Consider the following 9,287-nt stretch of genomic DNA (forward strand, 5'->3'; position numbering starts at 1 on the left):
GCTGGCAGAGCATCTCTCCTCCCACCCCTCCTCTCCCACCCTTTTGCTCCTTGGCTTGTTGGGAAGATTCACAATGCAAACCCCCTCAGATGAGCAAAAAACAATTGTTCTTTAGCCATCAGCAACCCTGGGAAATAAAGCCAGGCTGAGGGGCAAGCAAGGGAAGGAAGGTTGGGAGTTTTGCTTTCCAGCTTTATGGCTGATATGGGAGACACGAGGTTGGGGCAGGAGTCTCTGAGTTGAAGTGTTAGAGGAAAGGTGTTTGCTGCAGGGGCTTAGCAGGGTCAAAGCCACACCAGTGGAGACAGGACTGTCTGAGCTGCTCCCGTGCAGAACTAGAGGATGCTCTGTCCTGTGCAGTGTACCAGAAGAGAACAAACCTCTGAGGTCACTCTGTGACACTCCAAAGTTCTGACTTGGCAAGCAGCCACAGGAACATCTCACCTCTGTGTTTTCCTTCTCCTTATAACATCTGAGCCTAAAATCACCATAATGAGCAGCCTGGTTTAGTGGGTGGCATCCCTGCCCATGGCAGGGGGCTGGAACTAGATGGTCTTTAAGGTCCTTTCCAGCCCAAACCATTCTGTGATTCTGTGACAAGGAATGTTAAAATTCACAGGAGCATGGAGGCATCTCAGGTGTGATTTAGGTGGAATTTAGGTGCTCAGGTATAGCAGGAACAGCCTAAACTTAGGAATCTGGGAGACTTTAAAATCCTTTTGTTTCCTCAGGGTTTTGTATATCTCCAAGCATGGAGACTCCACAGCAGTTGTTTTAGTGCCTTTTTGTTCTAAGTCTCACACAGTTCAGGAACAAAGACACCACCCAACTCATGAAATCAGCAGCTGCTCATCGGCTGCTCAGTGCAGGTGTCCTTCCCTGAACATTCCTCAGGAGAGGAGATTCAGCTGAAAGAATGTGGGTGGTGGTTGCAATGCTCTCGAGCCATGGGTGTATAAGCAAGACTCAATTTAGCACACAAAAGTAGGATATATACAGTGTTAATCATAACAGAAAGTTCTTCTATCAGAATTGAATAAGAAAGGGAAAAGGTGCTGTCTCAAAAACATGCCCAGTACAGAGAGTTTCAAGCAGCTTGGTCAATTCAGTGTAGTCTGTGCAAGGAAGAGAGGTTATTACCACTTGATAGGATTTTGAGGAAGTGTCCTGGTTCTGACCAGGACAGGGTTAATTTTACAGCAGCCAGGAGGGGCATGGCCAGGACCTGGAGGTGATTCTATAGCACCTGGGCAGAACCAGAACAGGGAGAAATCTCTGCTAGTGTAGCAAAAGACACAAATCCTATGCCAGAAAGCAGAAAATTGACACATTCTGTCACTTAATCCAGTTCATAAACCCATTGCATTGTAAATTAAACAATGCCAGATCACCATAAAGAGGCTGGAATCTGACTGCTCACCTTGCTAAACTCACAGAACAGTTCCTGGCACTGATTTGGGCTTGGTCAGCTGGCACTGATCTGGCATTCCCAGGCACAGGTTGGCTAAAACAAGCACAGGATTGCTCCCCACAAGCAGTAACATAATCAGCTTTGAAAACAAAGTGTTTTGTTCCCTGGAACAGATGTTGCCTGTGGAACAGATGTCACATCTTATCCTGAGTGCAAACATTTAGATTCTCAAGGTGCAGCCATTGGATGAGGATTGACTGTTTTAAAGTTCTCAAATAGAGCTTTTAATTATCATAAAAGCCTTTTTTGATAAAATTCCTGGCCTGTATTATGCAGTCATCTCACCTAATGTTTCTTTTTGGCCTTTCTCAGTGAAAGCATGGCAGAGGGCTCAGTTCAAGGAGCCTGATGTCACCCAGTCCCAGCCAGATCTCCTGCTTTCCCACTTGTGGCATGGTCCATCCTCTCTCTACTGAAAAAAACACTGCCTTTCATCAGGCAAGCAAGGAGACTAAGGGCAAGATTAAAATGTTTTGCTGATAATTTAATTGCTAATATTACTTAATTACTGGAGACTCCACTGGCTACATTAGGAGCCCAGTCCTCTGCCAGCTTTTGTGGGCACCTTAGATTACACTTTGTGGCTCTGTCACGCTGGTTTAGATGGCATTTCATTTATTGTGAAACCCTCAACATAGCATTCACATGGGGTAGCATTACATCAACAGCCCAGTTACGAAATGGAAGAAAAGAAAATGAATGATTAAAACCAGAAGAGCTGACGGGTCCCAAACCCAGTGCATTATTCATGTGGAGTTTAACAATAGCAAGTTGTGCTCATCACCATCTTCCTGCACATCAGATCAAGCCATATGATCTGTTCACAACAGCCCAAGTTTATACATCTTGACAGACCCAGATTTGGGACAGATCATATTTTAGAACTGTTTTGTGAAACTTATTTTTGGTTTAATAAAGTAATCATGAAATGAGGCAGATGGAAGGACGAAGTTGATACCTACTGATTTCTGAAAGGTTATGTGAAACTTCAAGCAAAAAATGAACTCACCATGAAACTATTATACATCCTTTATGTAAATATGGACATACAGGGTACAGGATGTAGTATTGAGATAAGCAATATCCCAAAGCAGAATTGGCCTCGGGACAAAGAAAGTTAAGATGACTCCCAAAGCAGGAAGAAAGCCTTGGGATTAATAAAGTTGGGATGATTCCAGAGACGGAATCTAAAGTAGTACTCTTATCTATGAAATAATGCAGCTTAATTGGAAAATAATGCTTACTTACATAAAACAAAGCTTAATGCACATGCACAACCTGCCAGGTTATTCAGAGGGCAGCAAGAAAGGCGGTGAGCCTTCCTCTAAAAGGCCACCAAAAAGCCAAAAGACCAGCAACAAGTGGAGCACACGCCATGCAGTATAGTGATGTAGATTTCAAGAAATGAAGATAGGAGATTTACAGAGAATTATTGATGAATATGTATTAGCATGCAGCATATAAGTTGTGTTTGGATTACTTTGTCTTTTGTATGTGAGGTAGAGTGAGAAGCCCTCCCTATATCCTGGTCGGTTTCTCTCATGCTTTATCTGAATTACTGCCATATTTCATTTTTATCTGTTTAATTGTATTTGATTGTATTATTTTATATAAAATTACTGCTCAATTAAAATTGCTGCTAAATTCAATTTTGTTGTTTATTAAATTAGACATGTAGAACTTCATAACCCTACCAAGTGAGAATGTCCTACAACTTTATATTTACCTTCCACAAGAAGAACATAAAGAGTATTCTGAATCTGTAGGAACAAGGGAATTGCTCTGAAATATCAGTTTGCCACTAGGTAGTGGTTCATTTTGAGAGAAAATGTCTCAATGTGTGGAGTTGTTTGGGACATGAATACTGGGTTGTATTTGGTACCATATATTAAAATCACTGATATTTCCTGATATATGAGGAGGGCTATGAATCTGAGACCTTATCAGAAATGTCAATGAAAAATAGTCATATATTATTTAGAGGAGGACATGACTTTGTTATTCCTGTTTATCTCTGGCTGCTGTGTCCAGATCTTCTCTTTGCAAAGACTGTGAGATCTCAAGTGAGCAGAGTGTGCAAACAGTCTGTGGGGACAGGCCCTTTTGAGTGCCCTCTCCTTGCTGCAAAACACATCAGCCATGATGCACAGCTCAAGCTTTTTGATTAAAAAATGCCACCTTTTCCAAACTCCTTGGAGGAGACAACTTTGTCGCATTCTTCAGGAATTCTTACAACTTCCTTCCTTTGAAACATTCATTTACTTCTGCAGTTTTACTTCTGAAGCTCATCTTTGAGCTGAGACCTCTAGCTGAGCTTCTCTAGCTTTCACCTCTATTTATGAAAATCAGAACCAGCATTGTCAGAGTCTCCTCATGGAGTTGTATGTTTCCAACAACTAAATCTTGTTTAAGCTGGTATTTGCAACCTCAAGCATAGTAATTTTTAAATTGTTTTCTTCTGGCTGCCTGCACTGACTTGCATGTTACTGCCTGAGGGGTTATGTACAAAGTCTAAATTCAGTCTAGGGACACTAAATTCCCTGACTTCCCTTGGCAGGAACTGAAGAATCCACTTTGATTGATACATTTTGCTCTTCCACTACAACCAGTTTAATGCATAATACTTGCGTGTTGGTAAACCCAGTCCAAGTGAGTAACTTGGGTCACAACAACTCCTGCAGTGCTGCAGGCAGGGAAAGAGTGTCTGGAAAGGACTGGGGAGTGCTGGGGACAGCAGCTGAACATGAGCCAGGTGTGCCCAGGTGGGCAGGAAGGACAAAGGCACCTGGGCTGTGCCAGCCATGGTGTGGCAGCAGGACCAGGGCAGGGACTGTCCCCTGTGCTGGGCACTGCTGGGGTCGCCTCGAGGGCTGTGTCCAGTTCTGGCCCCTCAGGACAAAAAAGATATCAAGATGCTGGAGTGTGTCCAGGGAAGAGCAACAGAGCTGGGGAAAGGTGGTGGAACTTAAGCCAGAAGCTCACATTTATTAAACAAAGTCATTATTTGTTGTAACCATGATATTCATGCTGCACTGGTGAAAAAAATACCAGGTATGCAGAGAGGAAAGTCACACACAGGGTAAAGATGTCCCTGACATGAGAAACCAGCTTTTTCCAACTGGGCAATAGGCTGGCCTCTCAGGGAAAACTTTTTTTTCCCCCAGCATTCTCAAATTTCCAATGAAAGGTTCTAATCTGAATAAACAAGGCAAAGGAGAAATAAAGCAGGAGGTGAGAAAGGGGAGATTGGAACTTAAATCAACATTTGAGTATGAAGCATACTACAGCTATTTCAGGGGTGTGAGAAGACACTAACACATTAAGAGTGGAAAGGAAAGGGCATCCAAGATGCTAAAATAAAATGAAAGCTACTATTGTGACAAAAAAAATAGAAGAATAAAATGTATTGTCCATGTTATGGAATTTGACTTTGCCAACCTGCTCATATGTAATATGATGACCATTTTCCCAGACCTAATTTTAACAGTGGCATGAACAGCAATAACTCTCTCATTTTCAAGGGCTCAAATACAAACCCATGCTCTGTTATGCTATATATTGCACAAATAATCACACAGGGACACTTTCTTACAGTTTTTTTTTCAACCATTTATTGACATGTAGATTTTGGTAACAAGCTCCACTGACTTTTACTTTGCATTTTGGTCCTGCACTCCCATTTATTCATGATTTCTTTGTGTCATTCAAACAATGGAAAAAAATAACCCAATTTGTAGAATGGAGCACTCTACCCTCTAAAAAGACACATTCAACAGATTGGATCATTTAAGACTCTCCAGTTTTGTTTTACTGTAGCATGATGGCAACAAGGACCTGATTGTCTCTGATCCTAAGATCAGAAGTGTTCTGGAAGCAACAAAACAGCAAATATGACTGGGAGACAAGGGATCACAGTGTGTAGGGCTGGGACCAAACCTGCCCAGATTCTTCCAGCAGCTCTGCAGGAGTCTGCTCTGCTTCAGGACTAGTCCCATCTCTACTCCTTTGTATTTTTTTCATTTGACCTAGTGCTGATTTGGGCTCACCCCTTCCTCTTTTGAATAACAGAACTCAGTCCTCTCCTTTTTGCTAGGAAATCCAGAACCATGCTGAGAGGGATCATCCCTCCAGCAGCACAGGTGAAACTGGTCCTTCTCTTTGTTCCTTAACTTTGATAGCAGGACTAGGATCTGGCAGAACGTAGATGGGACAAAGCAGGCTGTGGTGGCAAGTTTGGGATGCAGGGTCATATGGGACAGCAAACACGGCAGGGCCCTCCTGGACACTGGCATGACAACAGTGAAATCCTCCCAGTGCTGCCTCCAAAGAGTTCACTGGTTGCAGCTGGTGCTGTTGTTCCTTGCATCACTGAAGAGGGGAAAGGGGATTTATTTTGAGGGAATGTTTTTACATTTATTTAAAGGTAGTCAGAGAAAAGGTTACCAGAGTGAAAGACAAGATCAGGTTGTATAAATATAACCTTTGGAGACAAAGCTGATTATATACTGATAATCTTTACCCAAATGGTGTAACCCAGTTGTGTTGACACCATGGGTTCTCTGAACAGTATTTGGGTGTACCCACCTCTGTTCCCTGTTCCAGTTTCTCCACCAAGACAGGCACAGAGCAGCCCAGGGATGTGATCCCAGAGCAGGCATGGCTGTGTATCCCACACAGACAGAGGGGATGTTCAAGGGTGCAAACCTATGGCACTTAGATGAACTCGATGGCACTGCCCTGGCTCTGATGCTGCCTACTGTGTGCCACTCCTCAAGTCACTTCCTTCCTCTTGCTTCCTCTGATTGACCCGCTGAAATTGTACATTTTCCAAGGTCTGGCTGATCTCCAGCTATTTCTGCCTAGTGCCTGGTAACAAAGCAGCGCCGATGCTGGTTTGTGCCTCTCAGCACCATTATGACACAACAATAGCTTAAAAAGGCCAATTTTGTTTCATATTGGAATTACTCTTACTAATTTCTAAATAGACCCATGCTGGGAATTCAAAAATGCAGGATTATAACTTATTATTTAGAGAAAAGAAAAATAGCTGAGACTGAATCCTGTAAAATATAGAGGCAGATAAGAATGGAAAATCATGAGATGCTTCTCTTGGATGGAAAAGAGCAGGTTTCCTTGTTCAGTCTGGAACACAAAATGTAATGGAGAAAGAAAATGATCGGGAAACAAGGGCACAACAGAGGCGAGATGATAACAAGCCTCTTATTAGGTAGAATGGGGAAGACAAAACTTCTGCTCTGCAATAAACTGTGGTGGCATCAGCAGCTCTTTGACAATGACCCTGTTGAGGACAGCATTGAGGAGAGCTGCCTGACTGATAACTATCACAGCAAACTACTGCTAAGGCAACTTCCCGGGATTTTAACTTCCAGTGAAAGACATTGCTTGGAATTTAAGGGTCCCCAGCAGCAGGGAGAGCACCAGAAGCCTCATGTCAAGACCCTCAGTAATTTTCTTAATCAAATCATGTTCAGGTCTCTTTTCCAGCGTTCAGGTTATAATCATATGAGTGAGATAAGTCACAGCTAGCCTGTCTTGACTTCCTTTCCGAGGTCTTTTGACCCTTTAAGCCAAGTAGAGGTTAATTCCTCCTGTACAAAACTGCCAGCTCAAGACGGCTGTAAATATGGCACAGTGCAGGACTGTGAGGGAAAGAAGAAAAACTAATTTCTCAAAATTATTATCTCTTAGTGACTACCATTTTAATTGCTTGAGTTTTCAAGGTTAACTGAACTGCAGTAACACATTGCTTTCAGAGAGCATTTTCTACACCTTGTAAAGTGCTTTAGGTTTTACTTCTTTGTACTTCGCTCTTTTGCAAGGATATAAGTGATCATCAAACTTGCAAAAAATTAATCCCACAGGTGTTATTGACTTGCAGCCAGAACTTCTGCTCATTGCTCTTAATACCTGACAGGAAAAAAAATTGGGAGTAAGTTACATATTTAGTGGATATTCCCTGTATTCATACAGAAAAACTTCCAGCTCTTTCCCCCATGTTTACACAGTGCTCAGTTTGTTTTGCTAATATTTAGTTATCCCTCTGCTTGCCTTCCCAGGGCCACTCTACAGTGAAAACCTCATAAGACAAGGAAGGGCCTCAGAAAAGTATGACTGCAGCCTACTTCATCTCAGGTAGTCATGACATCAATTCCTTTGCTGTTCATGTTATCTTATGTACATCAGAAAAGTATTGTCTTGTTTCTAAGAGGCTGGTTCAGATTATTCTCTAATAGACCATGCTCAAAAACAGCAGCAACAACTGTTAATACTTCCTGCACTCAATTACACTGAAAAAATGGAGATTAACATACCCTCAGAAAAAAATAAAGGCTTGTGGTGAGGGCCCTGGGGCATTCTGGGTTTGGATCCTTGCCTTGCCACAGTCTTCCTGTCACTGCTTTTTGGCCAGAGATTCAATCTTTCTGTACTTTAATACCCCAGAAATTAACTAAGGATGCAAATAAAAGCTTTCTTCTTATATCCTCTAAACCACTGTCATACATTCATGGGAACAGAATGGTTTGAGTTGGATGGAACCTTGAAGCTCATCTCATTTCAGCCCCTGCCATGGATAGGAACACCTTCCACTAGCCCAGGTTGCTCCAAGCCCCGTCAAATGTGGCCTTGGACACTTCCAGGAATGGGGCAGCCACAGCTTCTCTGGGCAACCTGTGCTAGGGCCTCACCACCCTCACAGGGAAGAATTTCTTCCTCATATTTAACCCACATATATACCCTGTCAGTTTGAAGCCATTGTCCCCTGTCCTGTCACTAAATACCCTTGTAAAAAAAATCACATATTGGTTTTCTTGGAAGCCCCCTTTAGGCACTGGAAGGGGCTCTGAGCTCTCCCTGGATCCTTCTCTTCTGCAGGTGAACATCCCCAGCTCTCCCAGCCTGGCTCCAGAGCAGAGGGGCCCCAGCCTGTGGAGCACCTTTGTGTCCTATGGACCTGCTCCAACATGTCCCTGTCTTTTCTGTGTCGGTGCTCCCAGGGCTGGGTGCAGCACTCCAGGTGAAATATCACAAGAGCAAAGCAGAGAGAGAGAATCACCTCCCTTTACCCACTGCCCAGGCTGGTTGTAATGCAGCCCAGGACACAGCTGACTTTTTGGGCTGCAAGTGCAAGTTGTGGTTGAGTCGTGCCCAGCTTTTCATTGACCAGCACCCTCAAGTCCTCTTTGGCAGGGCTGTTCTCAATCCATTCTCTGGGTTGATACCAGGGGTTTTCCTGACCCAGGTACAGCATCTTGCACTTGGCCTCATTGAATTTCATGGGGTTTGGTGCTGGGGGCTTATTGAACCTGGATAAGGACATGGGGAAAAAGATCCCCTGGCTCACTTGTGCTTATCTGGAAGTAGAGCTGCATTTTCCATTCAGTCTGCATTGCACACATTTTTGTTTGTTTGTTTCTAGACTCCGTATCAACATCAGGAGAGAAACTCCATTCAGAAGGGGAAATTCTAGGCCATTTCTATCCACTATGGTTATTTAAAAACACTCTGACAGCATGAATACAACAGGCACAAAAACCATGAGGTAAATAAAAAACCATAATTATGACCCTTTTTTCACTCATCATTGCTGTCATATTGACTTGTGACATTTTAATGCGTGGAGTTGACAGAGTAATACCAATCTATTTTTGCCTATAACTGAATATATTAAAATATTTTCCTGTCATACATGTTGAAGTGGTTTTTATAACCCAAACATTTGAAGCAAACATTTATTGGCTTGTAACTGATTATATTAAAGTCTGTCACATGAAAGTAAACAGATTTTATAGCTCTA

Source organism: Lonchura striata, chromosome 3, assembly GCF_050655825.1.
Source record: "Lonchura striata isolate lonStrDom1 chromosome 3, ASM5065582v1, whole genome shotgun sequence".
NCBI classification, from domain to species: Eukaryota; Metazoa; Chordata; class Aves; order Passeriformes; family Estrildidae; genus Lonchura; species Lonchura striata.